The following is a 21,663-nucleotide window of genomic DNA, read 5'->3' as shown; positions in this document are numbered from 1 at the left end:
GATGATTATCACCTTGTGGCAATGTGGAGGCAGGCTTTTTTCACTGATGGCACCAGTGTTGTGGAATAATCTTTCTGGTGAAATACATGAGAGTATTGGTATTCCTCCAGCTCTTGCCGAAACACCTCTTTACACAAACATTCTCCTTATCTCCTGACCTGAACCTTCTGTCTTCATTGCTGTTTTAACTGTTTTGATTGTTGTGCTGTTTTAATGGGATTCTTTTATTTCACATAGTTGTGGATGCTTATTTTAAAGTTCTAATAGATTTTTTTGTTTATTTTAATTATGTATGGTTTTTTGGTAATTGGTTTTATACTTGCAAACTGCTGAGAAGCAACTTAGGCAATTAAGCTGTATATAAAACAACAACAACCACTACTACTAAGATTTTTTTTAGTTTAGAAAAAAAGACAAATAAGGGGAGCATGCAAGAGGGTTATGCAATTACGCATGGAGAAACTGGAGACAGAGATTTTTTTACTTTTCTCATAGTATTAGAACTTGGGGCCATCAATAAAACTGAATGATAAGAAATTCAGGACAGACACAAGGTGAAGTGATGGCCACCACCTTGGATGGCTTTCAAAGGGAATTACACAAATTAATGGAAAACAGATGAAAAAGGAGAGTCTGGAGTTGTATGGCACACACAATAGGAACATGGAATGTGAGAAGCATGAACCAGGGAAAGTTCAAAATTGTCAAGCAAGAAATGGAACGCATCAACATTACAATACTTGGCGTGCGTGAATTAAAATGGACAGGAATGGGACATTTTCAGTCAGGCAACTACAAAATATTTTATGCAGGAAATGAGAAATTAAGAAGAAATGGGGTTGCTTTAATAGTGAGAAGTGATGTAGCAAAAGCAATTAGGAGCTACAACACAAGGTCTGAGCGAGTGATATCAATGAGATTAAACGGGAAACCTATTAACATAACCATCATCCAAGTCTACGTTCCAACGGCAAATGCAGAAGAAGAGAAATTGGAGAGATTTTATGCAGAAGCACAGGAAGAAATTGATCACACCCCAAAACAAGATGTGCTGATAATCATGGGAGACTGGAATGCAAAAGTAGGGAACAGGGAAGAACTAGGAATTGTGGGGAAATGGGACTTAGGAGACAGAAATGAAGCAGGAGAAAGACTTATTGAATTCTGTGAAGCCAATAATTTGTTTCTTGCAAACACATTTTTTGAGCAACTAAAAGACGACAGTACAAGTGGACATCATGAAATGGTCAATATAGGAATCAAATTGATTCTATAATGGGTAGCAGAAGATGGAGAAGTTCCATACTTTCTGCGAAAACAAGACCAGGAGCAGACTGCGGTACAGATCATGAACTCGTCGTATTGAAAATCAGAGTAAAGCTAAAGAACAACAACAAAACCATCATAATGCCAAAATACAATTTAAATAACATCTCAGAAGAATATAAAGATCAAACAATGAACAGGTTTGACGGTTTAAACTTAGTTGAGAGAGAACTAGAAGAACTATGGAATGAAGTCAGAGACATTATCAGGGAAGATGCCAAAGGGTTGTGCCATTTTTGGAGGATCTCGAGGAATCGGTCAAGCTGTGGCTCAACTGCTAGTGCAGAAAGGATATTGCCTGGCCATTATTGCAAGAAATCTTGATAGAGCTCAAACTACTGCAAACAGCTTGGGAGCAGGTCATCTAGCATTTAGCTGAGATGTTTCCAAAGAAGAAGACATACAAAATGTGTTTAGAGAAATGGAGAAGAGTTTAGGTCATGTAAGCTATCTGGTTAATGCAGCAGGTATCAACAGGGATGGCTTGTTGTTGTGAACCAAGGCTGATGATATGATATCCCAGCTTCAGACTAATCTTTTGGGAACAATGTTGACATGCAAAGCTGCTGTGAAGAGTATGAATCAACAACAGGGTGGAGCTATTGTTAACATAGGAAGCATCGTTGGGCTGAAGGGCAATTCTGGTCAGAGTGTATATAGTGCCAGCAAAGCAGGATTAGTTGGATTTTCATGCTCTCTTGCTAAAGAAATAGCAAGAAAGAACATTCGAGTCAATGTGGTTGCTCCAGGTATTTAGTGGAATTGTCACTCTGTTCTCCCTGTTTCAATACATCTGTAGTTGTTTGGCCTGTCTTAAAATCCTGTCAGGCCTGTAAGGAACTGTGATTCATAGCGCCCAGAGTTGCCTTTCTGCCTCTTGGGACCTGCCGCCCCCACTAACACCACCTCCTCTTCCTTGGTGGTGCGGCCTGCGTCCATGGCGACAAGTTCCTTCCCTGGCAGCCCCACATAGTTTCATCCTCACTGGCTCCCACGACTCACTGCTGGTGGGTGTCAGGACTCAAGTTGCGGGAGTTGGCACCACCGAAAAGACCATGGAGCCGCCACCGCCCTCAGTTGGAATACGCTTCAGAGAATTGTGACATTGAGATGCAAAATATTGCAGGAAAAACAAGGACAAATATTTCAGGAAGACAAGGTCTTCAATTCTGAGTTTCTTTCCTGGACATTTTTTTTCTTAATAATGTCATTTGTTGTTTAGTTTAATTTTTGTAAATTGTATTGATTTCATTGAAGTATTTTTATATTTGTGTTTATTTTTCTTTGTAAGCCGCCTTGAGGGCCTTTGGCCGAAAGGTGGGGTATTATTATTATTATTATTATTATTAATAATAATAATAATAATATAGATTACAGCAAAGCCTTTGACTGCGTAGATCATGGAAAACTATGGAATGCTTTAAAAGAAATGGGGTGCCACAGCATCTGATTGTCCTGATGTGCAACCTATACTCTGCACAAGAGGCTACTGTAAGGACAGAATATGGAGAAATCAACTGGTTCACCATCAGAAAGGGTGTGAGACAGGGGTGTATTTTATCACCCTATTTGTTTAATCTGTACGCAGAACATATCATACGGAAAGTGGGATTGGACCAAGATGAAGGAGGTGTGAAAATTGGAGGGAGAAATATCAATAATTTAAGATATGCAGAGGATACCATACTACTAGCAGAACCAGTAATGATTTGAAATGAATGCTGATGAAAATTAAAGAGGAAAGCACAAAAGCAGGACTCCAGCTGAACGTCAAAAAGATGAAAGTAATGACAGCAGAAGATTTATGTAGCTTTAAAGTTAACAATGAGGACATTGAACTTGTCAAGGATTATCAATACCTCGGCACAGTCATTAACCAAAATGGAGGCAATAGTCAAGAAATCAGAAGAAGGCTGGGACTGGGGAGGGCAGCTGTGAGAGAACTAGAAAAGGTCCTCAAATGCAAAGATGTATCACTGAACACTAAAGTCAGAATTATTCAGACCATGGTATTCCTGATCTCTATGTATGGATGTGAAAGTTGGACAGTGAAAAAAGTGGATAAGAGAAAAATCCACCCATTTGAAATGTGGTGTTGGAGGAGAGCTTTGCGCATACCATGGACTGCAAAAAAGACAAATAGTTGGGTGTTAGAACAAAGTAAACCAGAACTATCCCTAGAAGCTAAAATGATGAAACTGAGGTTATCATACTTTGGACACATAATGAGAAGACAGGATTCACTAGAAAAGACCATAATGCTGGGGAAAACAGAAGGGAGTAGAAAAAGAGAAAGACCAAACAAGAGATGGATTGATTCCATAAAGGAAGCCACAGACGTGAACTTACAAGATCTGAACAGGGTGGTTCATGACAGGTGCTACTGGAGGTCGCTGATTCATAGGGTCGCCGTAAGTCGTAATCGACTCGAAGGCACATAACAACAACAATAAGGTATTAATATCTACTAGTCATGGTGGCCATATGCTACCTCCAAAATCGGCATCAGCATTCCTCTGAAATTAAATACTAGTTGCTGCAGAACAACAGCAGGAAAGGGCTATTACCTTTATGTCCTGCTCGTTGGCTTTCTGAAAGCATTTGGTTGGCCACTCTGGGCCAACCAATTATAACTGTCAGGTTTAATGGGCTCCTGCCAGGAGGAAGGGTGGGATATAAACCAAATAATAAATAAATAAATAAATAAATAAATAATAGCACTGATTACCTGTCTTGTCTCTGTGTGTTTTTGGAATCCCTCATTTTAGCTTTAAGTATGAGAATTCCAAATCAATCAATGCTTATACTGTACCCCTGGTGCACACTCTTCCTTCAGATCTTCAACTGAATGCACAATGCCTGATCTGGAAGGGTGCTGGTGTGTTCATCACCTTAAACTAAGCCTTCTGTATGTTTGATAAGAAAATTTGGTAGAAGCAGTTCATAACAGGGGTTGAGAAATTAGCGAAAAGCTCTTTGCACAATTAATAAAGGCATCAGAGACTAGGGATAGACAAATAGGTCAATTCCAGTTTATCTCTCTCATTTTTCCAGTTTAAATTCAGTTCTCCACATTTCCATGTCAGTTTGCAAATTTTCATTTTTAAAAAATCCTCATGAAAATTCATTAGCATTCATTTTAGTGCAAATTTTTCCTATACATATTTTGTATGCAATTTTACCTAATATATATTTTATTTATTTAATTAATTAATTAATTTGTATCCTGCCCCTCCTTCCATTAGGAGCCCAGGGTGGCAAACAAAGCACCAAAAAACTTTAAAACTTCATAAAAACAGATCTTAAAATACATTAATACAAAACAGCATTAAAAACAATTAAAAAAACAACCTTAAAAAGGGTTAAAAACATTATTAAAAAACATTTTAATATACATTTTTGCAAAGCGGTTTTCCCTTTTAATGAATTGTGAATGTTCTTTTCATGTTTGTGCCTACTTTATCCTACTGTATGCATTTATATATATATTACTTGGCTGCATTGCAAAGCTCAGAGAAGTGTGAATTTTGAAGTGTGTGTTTCAGTTCATATCTTGTTTCTTGAAATGTGAATTAGGTAAGTTTGCCTTTAAATGAGAACTGAATCAAATTTCTATCTCATCCCTATCAAAGACCCACCCAAACAGGTTAAAACTAGGGCAACAAGAGAACACAGAACTCAAAATGCCCAAATTTTCTGTACCACTGATTTGTTTTTAAAATATTTTCCTTTCCTGCTCTCCCACATCTCTCACTCCCCCTTTTTAACCGTATTGCTAAGACTGTTCTTTCTGCTTTCAATTTCATGCCTGGCTACAATATGCATTTTCTTCTCTCTCTTTTTATATTATCATTGCACAAATACCTCTCAGGTAATTTGAACTAATATTTCAACATATATTTGCTTTCTGGAATATATTTAATGGTTTGAGTTAACATACAGGGACATATTTAACACACACACACTTTGAAAACAATGTTGTAAAATGGATGAATATAGAGGCTTTCAGAACCTTGTGAGAATGGATTAATGATTTTCACTTCTTAGGTTATCCTATATTAAGTAGAATGTCTTATGAACTGTGGCTCAAATCTCAGCTGAACCATGAGCTCTTTAGTATGTGATAATGGCTTACCTTATAATCCTTCATAGGATATTGTAAGCATTGCTGCGATAATGTATGTGATTGTCTAGAATCCTTAGAAAAATCACTACTTGAATGTGTGAAGCACAATCCCATGCGTGTTTACTCAGAAAAAAGTCCCTCTCAGGTCAGTCGGACTTACTTAACAGTATGTGTGCTTAAGGTTGCAGTCTAAGTATTCTATTCCTTGCTAAGAGACATGAAAATACCATATCTGGGTAAATTTAGAATTTCATCCATTAATTTTTATTTCATTTAATTTACCAATTTATAACCTAGAGCATGATGTTGATAATGTTCATGTGTGATTCTTGTCAACAATCTCCGTGTTTCCTTTGTATATCTGCTTGTCACATTTAATGAGCCAAAATGGTTTGTCATGGGCAGAGGAAGGAGAAAAAATTGGATAACCTTTGTCTCTTTCCTATCAATCAAAGCAGTGAGGAGTGAGAATTCTGTCTGGATTGGGCAGAGGGAGAAGGAATGCATCTTACTAACAACGGAGAATATACATTCTTTAACAGTGGAGAATATATACTCTTTTTTTGCAAATAGTTATGTTGAATCCATTATCATACCTTTTTATCATGTAGCAGTAGCAGCTGGTGGACGGAGGTACAGCAGCATTGCTCACTTGGCATTCCAACATGGTGGTCGCTGCTGGCATCCAAGAGGGAGGGGGGTAAGACAGAGAGATTGGTGCAGGTGCAACAGCAGGAGCTTTGGATTGGCTCTGCTGCTGTGCATGCACTATGCCATTCTCCCTGCCACATTGCCCCTATCCCCCTCAGTCAGCAGGCAGTGACCTCCACACTGAGAAGCCAGGTGAGCAACACCAGCCCAGCCCACTCCACTCTGTTATGTAGGCATGTGGAGACATATTCTTTAATTCTAACTGTATATCTTTTGCACCTGGCTGTAGCAAGGTAACCCTTTACATATTATATGCCAGGGGTTCCCAAACGGTGATCTGTGAACCACAAGAGGTCTGTGAGATTCATTCAGGTGGTCTGGGGCATGTCCACATTAAATATTCATATTGATTTTTTAATTGTATTTTTATTACTTCTTTTATTTCTTATATTCTATTTTATTGCATTACAGTTTGAATTCTATAGAATGCAAATTGTAATACAACATAAAAAGAAGTAATGAAAATATGATTAAAAACCATATAGCATATAGCACAGCACTTCACAACTGCTACAACAATTCATTGTATTTTTATACTATTTTATGTTCACCGCCCAGAGAGCTATCGCTAGTCGGGCGGTATATAAATTTAATAAATAAATAAATAAATAAAATACAACAGGGATAAAAATCATTAAGTGGTCTGCCAAGACCCTCAGCAATTTTCAAGCGATCCATGTGAAAAAAAAGATTGGGAACCCTTGTTGGATACCATTTAGATATGGTAACTCTCTTTAAAGTCAGTTTATAATAATTGATTATAAATAATAATAACTGGTTATTTGCTTGTATATTTAAATGCAGGAAATCTTATTTTATATATATGTTGTTTACCCCTCACCCTCAATGGATGTACGACTTATTTTTCTGAAAATTAATAAAATTGAAAATTAATTTTTTTAAAAAAAAATAAAGTCAGTTTACGCATGCGTGGTCACCAGGCAATCTTCAATCTTAACTGATGGTTTATATGGACAAAACTTAAATGATAGATCCAACATCACTGACAGAGCTGTTGTGGTGTCATTACACAGCTTCTTGTCATCATACAATATGTAGCTGCTCACATGTTCAGCTGGGTGAGCAAGCAATATGTTATTGAGTAACATATGTGGCAGGTGTGAATCGGCCTCTAATTTGCCAAGCTGATGTAACTTTAACTTAAATTCTAAATTATTCCAAATATAAATAAATTATCTACCTGAGTTTCCAGTTCTCTTATGGGAAAGACTCTGCTTTGCTGTGTATTACAGCATGCCCTTGAGGTCAGCTGCAGCTTTGGCTGGCGTTCATTGCTTGTCCTTCCTCTTCCCCTTCTGGCTTGATTGCCCTTTATACCCTCCTGAGTTTGCTACTTATGTATAGCAGATCATAGAATTCTGTGCTCCATCTGGAGCCTTTGGCATTTGCCTCTGGCTCTGTTATTTCTCAATAATAAAAAGTAATTTGTTTTGGGCACTATTACTGACATGACTATGCCACGCTTGATAACTGCCACCTTGAATTCTCCTTTTATTTTGGTGAGCAATAATGCCAGTATGTTTCTGAGCAGGCTTTAGTAGTTTAGTCATGAAGTCATGGCTCAGACAATTTATGTTACCTTTCCAAATATATATTGCTTAAATTATTTAAAGTTAAACCTCAAGTCATTCTAAGTGGGTGATCATGACACCAGCCTTGCAGTTTCATTACCTGCCGAATCTATTCCAATTTTCTAAGTACCTTTCTCTCTCTGCCTCTCTCTTCATTTCCACCCTACATGTATGGTTTTTCCCCTCCATTTCTGTCCCCCCCAGTTCCAGGCTGGTGTGGATGGGGTCCTGATCCTGGGGTGTTGGATCCAGCAGATCACTTGCCCCTGGAACATTCCATTTTGAGGCTTAACACCAGTATGAACACTGCCAGTTGTAGATCTATGTTGGTGAAGTTTTCTACAGGGATAATACGGGGCTCTACCTCCCTGCTGGTGGAACTCAATTCTGCAGGCAGACAGGTACTTCCACCCAGTTCTAATCTCCTCCAGGCAATGGATCTGGATGTTAATTTAAAAAATTAGGAGTTGAGGATTCTCTATAAAAATCATGTTCCTCCTTCCTCAACCAGCCCTGTAGTCAGCCCACTTGTTAAGTGGGGCAGCCACGTTTCTAGGTGGGACACTTGGGTGAGGAGAGGCAGATAGCACCAACCAGTCTCTTCCCCTGCCCTCTACTCACTGATGGAGAGGATGTGAGGGCCACACCAGGAGAAAGGAAAGGCAGTGACCTTTCCCCTCGTTCCTCCTCCATGCACAGATTGTGTTAACTTACATAATGGGTTATGTAAAGGTCAGATTAACATGAATTTTAATATGAACACCAGGAATTAAATGACTGCATATTTTTTTGTTTCATAAGAAAAAAGGATGTTAAGGATACAGTGAACAAGGGGGTACCAAAAGATGTAAAACAAATAAAATGCTGTACCTAATATGTTACAAACTAGTATGAGTATAGTGAGTGATTTAAAAGTGTAAAGAGTAACTTAGGATAGATTTTTTTCAGATCACTAAGTTATCTCTTTATTTCACCCTTTTGCAATAAACACCCAATCTTCCTCTACTCATCCTGCTCATAACTGCAGAATAAACAAACTCATATTTCTGACTGCAGGCAAGCAAGCATGATTTTTTATTGCGAGAACACAACTGAAACTAAAACAGAAAAGCAGAGCAAAGGAAAGCCCAAAAAGTGGTCTAACTCTAGCCCATAATGCAATATTCTAACATATAACTCTTCAAGGGTCTTGTGGCCATACGGACTGTTTTTTTCAGGATCACTTAAGTAATTATAGGGTGATTGTAATCATGAAAAATCCGCCCTGAGTCAGGGAAAGTCTTGAGTGAGCAGACTTTTGGGGGCTCTTCCTGATGAGACTTTTCTTGTGCATTTGCCCTGCCTTATTCATTGAATTTTTCAGAGAGTCCTGTTCATAAATTGCTCCTTTCTTAAAACAAGCTGTCATTATTGAAATAGAGCCTGGCATTGTCTGTCAGGCCACAAATTAAAAAGACATTTTTCCTTAAAAAATCTGGGGGGGGGATTTGGTTTCCTATAACTTGAGCCCATTATTCCATGGCCTGCACTGTGGGATGATTGGGATACCACATATACACACTTAACCCACGAACCCCCTAATGCAGACCACACAGCTCTCTCTGTCTCTCTCACACACAAACACACATACAAACATTCACGTACAATTCACTCACATACACTCACAGCTGTCTTGTCTCAACAGAGTTCATTGCCTTTGGCAGTGAATTCCTTGGACCTTTCCAACTGCTCGGAGACGTCTAAGGAGTTCATCAATGAGCTCAGATTAGTAACTAGTCCTCATTAGTTCCTGGATTTGAACTCTTTATTTATTTATTTATTTATTTTATTTGTATACCGCCCCATAGCCGAAGCTCTCTGGGTGGTTTACAGCAACTAAAAACATCAAAAACAAATATACAAATGTAAAACACATCTTTTAAAAACAATTTAAAACACAATTTTGTGTTTTGGTGACCTGGCACCAAAAAGATAACAGTGATGGCACCAGGCACCTTGTTATGAAGATCATTCCATAATTTGGGGGCCACCACTGAGAAGGCCCTTTCCCTTGTTGCCACCCTCTGAGCTCCCCTTGGAGTAGGCACCCCGAGGAGGACCTTAGATGTTGAACATAGTCTACGGGTGGGTTCGTATCGGGAGAGGCGTTCCATCAGGTATTGTGGTCCCAAGCTGTGTAAGGCTTTATAGGTTAAAACCAGCACCTTGAATCGAGCTCGGAAACATAAAGGCAGCCAATGCAAGTGGGCCATAATTGGAGTGGCAGTCATCTACCGGGAGTCTTTGATTTTCACCAGGCCTCCGCTCCCAAGGACCAAGGTTGTTGATTGCATGTACTGGAGGTTGGGCTCGAAGGGCAGTTTGGGGATCTTGCTCGTGTACCGCCCGCCCCGCTGCACGGCAGATTCCCTGTCCGAGGTGCTCGAGGTGGTCTCGGATGTACGAGCGTTGACCCCAGAGCTTTTAGTACTGGGGGATTTCAACATGCATGCTGAGACCACCCTCAGTGAAGCCCCTCGGGATTTCCTGGAAACCATGGCTTCCTGGGAACTGCACCTTAATAATACTGAGCCCACCCATGTAGCCGGTCATGCTCTCGACCTTGTATTTGTCCTGGGAGCGGTAGGAAGTGTTCTGAAGTTGGGGGCTATTTCTTTTACCCCCGTGTCATGGTCAGATCACTATCTGGTGAATTTTGACATCTTGATGCCACACTCCCTCCGCAGGGGTAAAGGACCTATTAGAATGGTCCGCCCTAGGTGCCTGATGGATCCAGAGGGATTCCTGACTGCGCTGGGGGAATTGGAACCTGCTGAAGGTCGCCCGGTCGAAACCCTGGTGATGGAGTGGAATGAGGGAATCACCAGGGCATTAGACCGGGTGGCTCTGAAACGTCCTCTCCCCCTGAATAGGACTCAGACGGCTCCGTGGTATACACCCCGGTTGCGTAGTCTGAGGCAGGAGGTGAGACGACTAGAGCGCCGGTGGCGAAAATCCCATTCTGAAGATGCTCGGACACAGGTTACAGCAGCAATAGCTGCCTACCAGGTGGCAGTGAGGGCAACAACGAAGGATTTCTTTGCTGCCTCTATTGCATCCGCAGAGTGCTGTCCCAGGAAGCTGTTCCAAGTGGTCCGAAGCCTGGTCGGTCCAGTTGCTCAGGAACCCTTGGAACATTCTAAGACTTCCTGTGACAAATTGGCAAAGCACTTTGCTGATAAAATCGAGCACCTGAGGAACTCGATTCCGTACGCTGTGTATGCAGTGGGGGATCCAGAGTTGACCAATTGCAGTCCGGTTCTGTGGGATCGGTTTCAGCCTCTCCCTTCTGAGGATGTGGACAAGGTGCTTTCAACGGTAAAGCCTACCACCTGTCTGATTGATCCTTGCCCATCATGGTTTCTTATGAAATGTAGGGAGAAATTAGGCGAAGGGATCAGGGCGGTGGTAAATGCATCCTTGAAGGAGGGTGTTTTGCCACCAGCCCTCAAGGAGGCAATTATAAAACCTATTCTGAAAAAGGCCTCCTTGGATCCCAAAGTCTTGAACAACTTTCGCCCCGTTTCAAATCTGCCATTTTTGGGGAAGATCATTGAGCGAGTGGTGGCTGGCCAGTTGGCAGCACACTTGGATGAAACGGATTATTTGGATCCATACCAATCGGGTTTCAGGACTGGACATAGTACTGAAACAGCCTTGGTCGCTCTGGTAGATGATATGAGGAGGGCATTAGATGGGGGAGAATCCACCTTTCTTGTGCTCCTGGATCTCTCGGCGGCTTTTGATACCGTCGACCACGGTATCTTGTTGGATCGCCTGGAAGGATTGGGAATAGGAGGCACTGTCTTGCAGTGGTTCTGTTCCTTTCTCTCTGACAGGCATCAACAGGTAGCATTGGGAGATGAGGTTTCAGACCCTTGGCCCCTCACATGCGGAGTGCCACAGGGTTCTATCCTCTCTCCCATGCTATTTAACATCTATGTAAAGCCGCTGGGAGCTATCATCAGGAGTTTTGGGCTGCGATGTCATCAATATGCAGATGACACGCAGCTCTATCTCTCCTTTAAATCTTCACCAGAGATGGCTGTGGAGACCTTGTCCAAGTGCCTGGAATCCGTGAGTGGATGGATGGGAACAGGCTGAAGCTCAATCCTGATAAGACCGAGGTGCTACTTGTGGGTGACAGGGGGAGGTTGGGTGCTGTTGACCTACAGTTTAATGGGGTGAGTTTACCCCTGAAAGATCAGGTCCGCAGCCTCGGGGTGGTTCTTGATTCCAAGCTGTCCATGGAGGCTCAGATTTTGGCAGTGAGCCGGGCAGCTTGGTACCAATTACATCTCATACGGAGGCTGCAACCCTACCTCCCTATTCATCAGCTCCCACTGGTGGTACACGCCCTGGTCACCTCTCGATTAGACTACTGCAATGCGCTCTACGTGGGGTTACCCTTGAAAACGGTCCGGAAACTACAACTGGTGCAGAATGCGGCAGCTCGGTTGCTTACAAACAGCCGCCGCCGTGATCACATCACGCCAGTATTATTTCACCTACATTGGCTGCCAGCTGTTTTCCGGGCCCAATTCAAGGTGTTGGTATTAACCTTTAAATCCCTATACGGTCTCGGCCCAGTTTATCTGAAGGAGCGCCTCCAGTACCACAAATTAAGCCACCCAACCAGATCAGCCACACAGGGCCTTCTCTCAGTCCCACCAACGAAAACAGCTAGGTTGGTAGGGACTAGAGAGAGGGCATATTCAGTGGCGGCCCCCACTCTCTGGAACTCCCTCCCATACGATCTTCGCCATGCCCCTTCCCTGAATATATTTCGCCGGGCATTAAAAACTTGGCTTTTTGGACAGGCCTTCAGGAATTCCAGGGAGGGCTAATTTTGGGGGGGATATTTTATTATCTATTGATCGCCCTAACTGATTTCATGCTGCTATGATTAATGATCGTACTGATTTTATTGTATTTTATCTGTATTGTATTGTAATTTACTGAATTTTAGTTTGTACGTCGCCTAGAGTGGCTTCGGCCAGATAGGCGACACAAAAATTAAATTTATTATTTATTATTATTATTTTTATATGTTCGGACCGTCTGGTTCCTGTTACCAATCTGGCCGCTGTATTTTGCACAAACTGCAGTTTCCGAACCATCTTCAAAGGCAGCCCCACATAGAGTGCATTGCAGTAATCTAACTTGGAGGTTACCAAAGCATGGACAACTGAAGCCGGGTTATCCCTGTCCAGATAGGGGTGCAGCTGGGACACCAACCGGAGTTGGTAGAAGGCACTCCATGTCACCGAGGCTACCTGAGCCTCAAGTGACAGAGATGGTTCTAGGAGAACCCCCAAGCTATGAACCTGCTCCTTCAGGGGGAGTGCAACCCCATCCAGGACAGGTTGGACATCCACCATCTGGTCAGAAGAACCACCCACAGCAGCATCTCAGTCTTGTCTGGATTGAGCCTCAGTTTATTAGCCCTCATTCAGTCCATTGTCGCAGCCAGGCACTGGTTCAGCACATTGACAAACTCACCTGAAGAACATGAAAAGGAGAAATAGAGCTACATGTCATCAGCATACTGATGGCAACGCACTCCAAAGCTCCGGATGACCAAACCCAATGGTTTCCTGTGGATGTTGAACAGCATGGGGGACAGAACTGACCCCTGCGGAACCCCATACTGGAGAGTCCAGGGTAACAAGCAATGTTCTCCAAGCACCACCTTCTGGAGCCGACCTGCCAAGTAGGAGCGGAACCACCGCCATGCAGTCCCTCCCACTCCCAACTCAGCCAGTCGTCCCAGAAGGATACCATGGTCGATGGTATTGAAAGCCACTGAGAGATCAAGAAGAATCAACAGAGTCACACTCCCCCGTCTCTCTCCCGACAAAGGTCATCATACAGGGCGACCAAGGCTGTTTCCATGGCAAAACCAGGCCTGATAACTTTTAAATATTTTTATTTAATATTTAACCATGCTTTTTAATAAAATAAATACTGCTGACCAAGTGACAGGTTGCTAAACAGGTGTGTAGCCTTTGGTGACATCCCAGCTGCTTGCTTATTTATTTATTAGATTTATATCCCACCCTTCCTCCCAATAGGATCCCAGCAGATGACAGGATTTCACACCAGATGACAGGAACCAGTGAAGAGATCCTGCCTTTCCTGAAGAGATCCGATCTCTGGTGATCTATCCAGGAAGTGGTACAACAAAGATTACTTAGCAGACTGAAAAGGGTCTTGCAGCTGCTGGTGCTGGCAATTTGATTGAGGGGAGCAAGAGGAACTGCCAGAATGCAACCATGGTCAGTGTGTAGAAAAGGGGGGGGACTTATCACTGCCACCTAATTGCTGGTAGTCTGGAGGGGGAGAGCAAAATAAATTATTGGGGGCTGGATACAGTTCATGGCCTGTAGGGTAGCCACCCCTACTTTAGTGCATATCTTGGGGAAAACATTTTTCTGTTAACGTCGAGCCTCCGCTCTCTCTCGACGAGCAGGGAGGGGGAAGGTATGAATTGCAGGCGCCTCCATGGCCAGAAGGTGCAGAAGGTCCTGCTGTTGTTGTGTATTTTCCTGCCTTGGAGGAAGGGAGTGTGTTAGATGCTCCGCCAATTCCCATGGGTGAACCCTCCCCCTTTCAGGATAGTGCTCAGCCTCCAAACGCCCTCTCGGAGCCGTTAGGGGAGGATTCTGAAATAGCAGTAACTCCTCCTTTGCCAAGCTGTGAAAGAGCAGTAACTCCCCCTTTGTCCACCCGTAACTTAGAGATGTCTGAGGCTTCCCTGCCTTCTACTTCCCTGTCTGTTGATAAGGACCCTGTTTTGTCAGACGAGCCCTTGGAAGTTCGCCCCCCTTCACCTCGCTCTCGACGGTGGGAAAAGCGTACTGGTCAGAGGGTGGGGGTATGAACGAGTGAGAGATTGCGCTCCAAAACTTCCCCTATATAAGTCTGCTGAGTTGGGAGGGGGGTGTTGCGTCAACTCTCTTTTACGTTGCAGAGCAGGTCTAAAGTGTTGTAAGGGAATTATAGTGAGTTATTGTAGGAACTCTATGAAGTGCACTGCTTTTGATGTATCCATTACTCTAATAAAACAAGATTTACTTGCACCAACGTCTCAGCCTCTTGGTCTGACTCTGGACGGGACAGTTAAGGGCTGCATTTCCTCAGAGGTAATCTTTTGGAGACCACATGCCAGCAGTGGGAAGGTCAACAGCCAGTGGTGGGTGGGCCCAGAGTCTAAAGTGGGTAGGGCCGCCCTCTTTCTCCTTCTCTTCCTGTTACCCCTTTTCTCATTCGTTTGTACATCTCTCTCCCTCCTCTTTCTTCTTCCCTGCCCAATGGCTGCTGGGGAAAGGACAAGTCAGTCTTGACAGAACTCGGAAATGCTTGCATGCAGTGGGCTTCCCCCCCTTCTATCATTCCATCTATTTTGACTTTTTCCACATTTCCTGCTACCCATGAAATAAGACTGAGGCCTACTGCTTTCCCGCTACTGCTTTAGTGGTACTAACTGCTACACACTGGGGCAGTGATTGTGCCTAGACTTGGAAAACAGAAGGTGGAAAAGCAACTCAAGGGTTCCTCTGAGCTCATTACAATCAGGCTGAAAGTCTCTCCACAGCATCCCTGGCAGCAGAAACCATAATAAATGTAGTCCCTCTGGTTCCTGCATTCCTACTAGGGCCATTGGGAACCATATGGACTATGAGCCTTTCTGGACTTTTCTCTTATAGTGGTATAGTTGCTTTTTTCCAGATTTTTTTGGCATGCTGATGTCATCATTATTCATCTACTATTCTGAAATAATGAACTAAAACGTTTTTTCTTCTACAGCAAAAAAATCTGACTTTTGTGAAAGATCCAAGGGATTCTCAATATTTTCCTTTGTGCAGCATCTGTACAAGCACAGTTTCTGTGTGGGAAGGGGGGTTGATGGGTTTGGTTTGGGAGATGTTTGTTTGGTGCCACTTTCCTCTGATGGATGTGAGCTGTCACTTTGCAAGCTATATTCAGAGTAGAGATACGGCAAACAGCAGTTCAGAGAGAGCCGTACTGGCCTGGGGTTTCACAGTTCCTCTTGTCTAACTTCTTCGAATCCCTTATACTCTCACAAGATTAGCATTATATACCAAAAAAGTGAAAAGGCTATTTTCCCTCATGACTTGGCCATTTACTGGCTGGAGGAATGTGAGGGGTGTAATTATAGCCACAGAACATTTCTCAATTTGGGCACAATGCACCATTAGTGTGGAAAGGAAAACCCTGCACTCAGGGCTTTTCGCACTTATCTTTCATACTGGAATAGTTCTTTTGACCTGACATTTTTAAGAGTGCATATGTAGCTGATTGTCTGCACCTTGGTCACAGTGAGGGGTTTTCTTTTCCACATGGTTTTCTCTATTGATCTGGATGATCTGTTATTTGCAGAGGAGACCTCCCCAACTATCACTATTGTCTTTAGAGCACTTGCCAATAGTGAGGAGGAGGAGGAGGATGACGACGATGATGACGACTGTTCTGTAAGGGGCACGTTTCATGAAAAAGGAAATGAAGGCAACCTCGTTCATTTCTAATTTGTTTCTTGAAAAACAAATGAAAGTCCTTTTATTGTGTTTCTCCCCTTCATTTCTCATGAATGAATTCAGGATTCCTGAAGCTGACAAGAACTTTTGAATTGCATTTCATTGTTTAGTGCATTGAAACAATCAGATATATTTAGCGAACTTTCTGTGGGAAGGGGGATCCTGAAGTGCCCTGAAATTGGCAAGACATAGGTACCCTTCATGTGTTACAAGGGCTGCAGAGCCACACTGATGATCCCACCTCCAAGATTGTGCAGCTTCCCTCAGTCCTCTGTCCCCCAACCAATATGTCCATGGAAGCCTGTGCACATAGACCTCAAATTTCTAGTTCCCAAGGAAGCCTAGACACATAGAGGCTCATGCACATAAGCTTTCCTGTCTCAGATGTCCCTACTGTACATGTGGATGTTGGGCAGAACCAGGGGAAGATGCACGAATTCAGGGGTGGCGGCAGCTGTTTTAATTGTGTGACATGACTAGGAGGACTGTCCAAGCTGAAGCATTAAAACAACTGGAAGTTTAGAGGATGTCAGTATTTTTAAAATTTGTTATATTATTTATTTATATATTTATGTGCTGTTTCTCCATGTACAAAGCTTCCCCAAAGCAGCTTACAATATAACCAAACAAGTATAAACAAAATTTAGAACAATCAGCATCTGTAAAGCAATTAAAAATATAAACATCTATAAAGAAAGCAATATAAAAACATAATCCAGACCATCAAAGATAAAACTGGGACCCTTTGTCTAATCTGTCAGTAACTTATGAGTTCTGATGCAGTAGAGGAATAAATCATACCTTATATGCAATTTGAATGGAAAACTCCATTCAATTTAATGGCAACAGAAATTAAGCAAGTCAATGAAATAAATGAAATGAAACAAAATGAAATAAATGAGAAATGACAAAATGAATTAAACAATAACAAAAGAAAAACAAAATGAATGAACTAATAATGAATGGAAAACAAAACAAGCAGGGCTTCCAGAAATAAAAAAAGTTCCAGTGCATTTCTGTAGTGGGCAATGTCACTATGGGCTTTAGCCTCCAGGCTATGTCACTATACGGATGACATCAGGAACTTAATAACAAAGACAGGTTTTACAAAAGTCTATGAAAAAAATGGTTTATGTGGGATAGGGAATACTGGGAGGATGGGTGTGATATAAATCTAAAAATAAATAAAATAAATGGCCAAAGATCACCCATCACTACACTAGGGTTTTGTTTTTTAAAAATATTATAGCTACAAATGTAGGATTGTACAGATTAAACAGTGATGTCTTCAATCTAATCTTGAGCCTTGTTAAAAAAAAGTCAAGTGCATAATTAAATTCTAATGTAACAATATTGGGTCCATTACTAGAGATCCTTCAGAACATGGTTTATGACGCTAAATTCTAAAAATATTTTAAAGTGGGAAACACAGCAATTATTTTAGGTCTGTATAAAATACTGTGAGAAATAAATTCAATGATAAATTTGACAGGATTAGTATATAGTAACTGTCAGCAGCCAATTGGAATTAGAACATCACAGAATCTTTCTGGCAAAAGTGATTCTTAGGAGATACTCATGAGATCTTCCCCACCCCCAATCTTTTCAAATATGTAATAGAACAAAATAGCCAACAGCATTCAAATGTGCTGTAAACTTAGTGCATAAGACTACATGTGATGGGGAATTGGACTGAATAATTTATTCTTATTACTACCACAAATCACCTGGCGTTAATGTTGGTGCTTAATTTCCACCAAAGCTAAGCAGCTGCTCCTATGCACATCTTTCATCAGGAACAATCAGTTACATTAAAGCAACAGCTGCTAAAGATATAGAGTGGAGAACTGGGAAATATATATATTTAATATTACTTGAATTTTGATGTTTTTCCAAAATGATCCACGTGAATGCCTTAATGTAGGGCTCTTTGAATTTTTGTCAGAGCAGTGGGTTGCTATACATTGGCTGCTACAACCTAATGACATTTCAAAACATGATGGATGGTCAGAAATTTAATGAGAAGACATGGGGAACGGACTGAAAAGTCATTGCTTGCTCAGTTGTTAGAGTCTTACTGGCAAAATACTAGGAAAAACAAAGCTAGTTCTGGTTGTACAGGAATAGACAAGTAAGCTTTGGTAGATAACATTAATGAGCAAATTAATACAACTTTAGGCATATCTGGGATGGTACCCTCCAAAGAGAGAGCAAATTTCAGGATGCTGATAAATATGTATCAGTAGCCCAATGTGTTTCAGCCCAAAAGCCGACTTCAGGGGCTTTATATACTTGCACAGATATCTGTAAAATGCCTCCTTCAATAATTCAAATGCAGTAACCTGAAGGAGACATTTTTTTCCAGGGGGATGACAGCCTTGTATGATATATTCCAGTTTTCCTCAGACTGTGGGGTGCCCCACAGGAAGTTATGAGGCACCTAGGTGGGTGAGTTTGAGCTATTCTAGAAAGGGATATAAGCAGGTGATACTTGCCTCCCCAAGACATGGGAAGACTGAATACCCTCTGTCAGAAAACCTTCACTTGTTCATACTGGATCCATAATGAGGATGCATCTCAGTAAGAGTTGTGATTAAAAGGATTCAGAAAGAGCTGCTGGGTTTTGCCTGTGCATAGTTTTAGGAAGGGCTCAGAGATGTCCAGAAATGGGCAAAGCCTATTCCTTTTTTTCTATGAGCAGGAATGGGGGACCTATGGCTCTCCAGATGTTGCTAGACCACAACTCCCATCCCTGACCATTGGGCATCCTGTCTGGGGCTAATGGGAGTTGGAGTCCAATAACACTGGAGGGCCACCACCCCTTGCTCTGGTTGTAAAAAAAAAAAGGCAGACAGGTGGGGGCTAGGGGAAGACGGATTGAGGTTGGAGGGGCAATGCCCCACTTACCCTAATGAACCAGCCTTTGCTGATCAGCAGCAAAAAATTGGCCTCCTGCGTCTTAGCTAAATATGTCAATGGATTGTTAGTTCCATATGTAACTTTTTAGATTCTCTTTGTCTAAATATATGACAGACATTAACAACCAAAGGATTAAAACAGGTGGAACTGCAACTGAATACAGAAGGCGTTGAATCAGGCCCTCTATTATCCTTCTAAATTAATTAATCATTTAAGGATAAACACATTAGGCAAACTTTAAGTGAATCACTCCCTGTCTATCTGTGTACCTCCAGGTTGTTTTGGGTTACCAGAGATGAGATGCAGACAAGAGATTTGCTTACAAAGAGTTAAAATTTATTGAGTAACTTACAAGCATACAGCCAAGTAGCCCAATAAAAGTGGAACAGTCCACAGCTCTGCAGTAGCTGGGTCAGACTGAACACCCCATTGGGCACATGCAACACTTTTATAGTATTGAAGCTAGCATGTGGCATTGGCATGATTACATACAATATTGGCAGGTTTACATACACAAATGATATTTTTTACGCTTTGAACATTACAGCATAACACTGATAATTGGGTTGTTGACCTTCTCACAAGACATCTTCAAAAGCCAACTAATTGCTAGAAAACTATATGGAAACTCCCTGGCACTTCTTTGGCAAGCTATATGTTGGCCATATATCTCTGCTACCAAGCAACTCTCATCATTGACCGTCCTTTGACTCGTCCACTTGGCTGTACTAACAAGCACCTGCTCATTAACCTACCCTTTGGAATATCACCTAGGTTTAAATAAAACACCTTACTGATAACATATTCTTGAATATATCCCTAACTGGGCTCCTTTGATGCCTCTCTACTAACAAGGTACATTCCCAGCATTATACTGGGCAGGTCATCATGCCCTTTCCTAGCTTAGGTTTTCAGATGATTATGGAATGCAGGGGCCTGAAAGGGGAATACAAGCCTTCAGGTTCACTAGCAAATACATATTGAATCTATGCTTAACATAAGGCTATAATATCTTGCTATAGGCCTCTACTTGCTTGCTGGACATAACAAATTGGTACAGGGTATACACTATCATAGTTGTCCTTATTTAAAATCCAGATAAACACCTGCTAACTGGTATTGCAGCTCTCCTTTCCTGGAAAAAATCTTTCAAAAATGTCATTCTCCACCCCTTTCTGTGATGCAGGTGCAGTATGAAACCTAATTTATTAAACCTGAAATTAAATTGGAGCTTCTCCTTGTCCAATGTGACATTTAGTTAATATTTTGGCCAGACAAAATCATTTTACTCTGGTGGTCTATGAAATGGTCTCACAGCAATTGCTAGTAAATATGGAAGAAAAGTTCCACATGCCTGATTGAAAAATCCCCCCTCTTTTCCTCCACATCTAACTCTATATATGAGAAGAAAGTCTTATGACAATATGAAGAAAACAGCATAAATGAAAAATCTTCTCGCTTTCCTTGAAATATATTAACTCTATAGATGTGCAGAATGTCTTATGACAGTTTGAAGAAAATGGTATAAACGATAATCACAAATGAAATTTTTGCCATCTCTGTGCAGACGAGAACAAATGATCGCCTCTTTAGGCCTCTGAGTGAGGCCAACTTTACAGGAAAATGAGTGTTTCCCATAGTAAACAGTGCAGAACCATACAGCCAGCTCACTACTAAACAGCGAGGCATTCTGGGTATATGTTGTGATAACTGTTAAATGGTTTACAAGTTCACTGGCCAGTAAGGCATGAGGGAAGCAGACACCAGGGTTTAGGCTTCAGATTGCACCACTGTGGGTTGCCAAAACTGCTGGCCTGCTCTGTGTTAAAAGCTCAATTCTACTAACACGGCTATGAGGTAGTACTGCAACCTCTACTTCTAAAGGAGGCAATAGAGTTCCACCTGCAAAGCCTCGGACTCTCAGACCTGTCTCCTGAATACGAGTACCTTATTTCTTCAGTCATGATCAAGCAGCTTGCAGACTCCTGCTCAATGTATGCATTGCCTTTAAGCCACCAGTCTTGACACTGCCCATGATTACCATTGAAAATCTCTTCTGCTCAGCACGAAATAATGACTTTACTACAACCTTCCCCAACCTGGTGCCCTCCAGATGTTTTGGTCTACAATTCCCACCCAATGGTGCCTGGTGCATGTGGGGACTGGCAGGGTGGAAAGCAGGGAGTCCACACAGTAAGTGGAACCAGAGCCAATGAGAGGCAGAGCCAACTAATTCTAGTTTTGTTCCCATCCTCTTCCCTGCTGAGTTCTCCAAGGCCAACACTGAGACTAAAGAGGGGGAGGAAAATGATGGTCAGTGCTACCCCCTGGATTAGTTGGAAGCAGGCAGGAGGGAGCTGACAGAGGGCAGGGTAAGGTTGGTAGGCAGTGC

The 21,663-nt window shown here is 41.9% G+C and overlaps 1 pseudogene; it reads left to right on the top strand.

Moving 5' to 3' along the window:
• The first annotated feature begins 1,540 nt into the window (after positions 1–1,540).
• LOC133377994 (3-oxoacyl-[acyl-carrier-protein] reductase-like) lies at positions 1,541–21,296 on the top strand (annotated as a pseudogene).
• The last annotated feature ends 367 nt before the right edge of the window (positions 21,297–21,663 follow it).

The sequence above is a fragment of the Rhineura floridana genome, chromosome 2, assembly GCF_030035675.1.
Source record: "Rhineura floridana isolate rRhiFlo1 chromosome 2, rRhiFlo1.hap2, whole genome shotgun sequence".
Taxonomy (NCBI): Eukaryota; Metazoa; Chordata; class Lepidosauria; order Squamata; family Rhineuridae; genus Rhineura; species Rhineura floridana.
The sequence above is the reverse complement of the archived record's forward strand: the minus strand, read 5'-3'. Positions and strand labels throughout refer to the sequence as shown.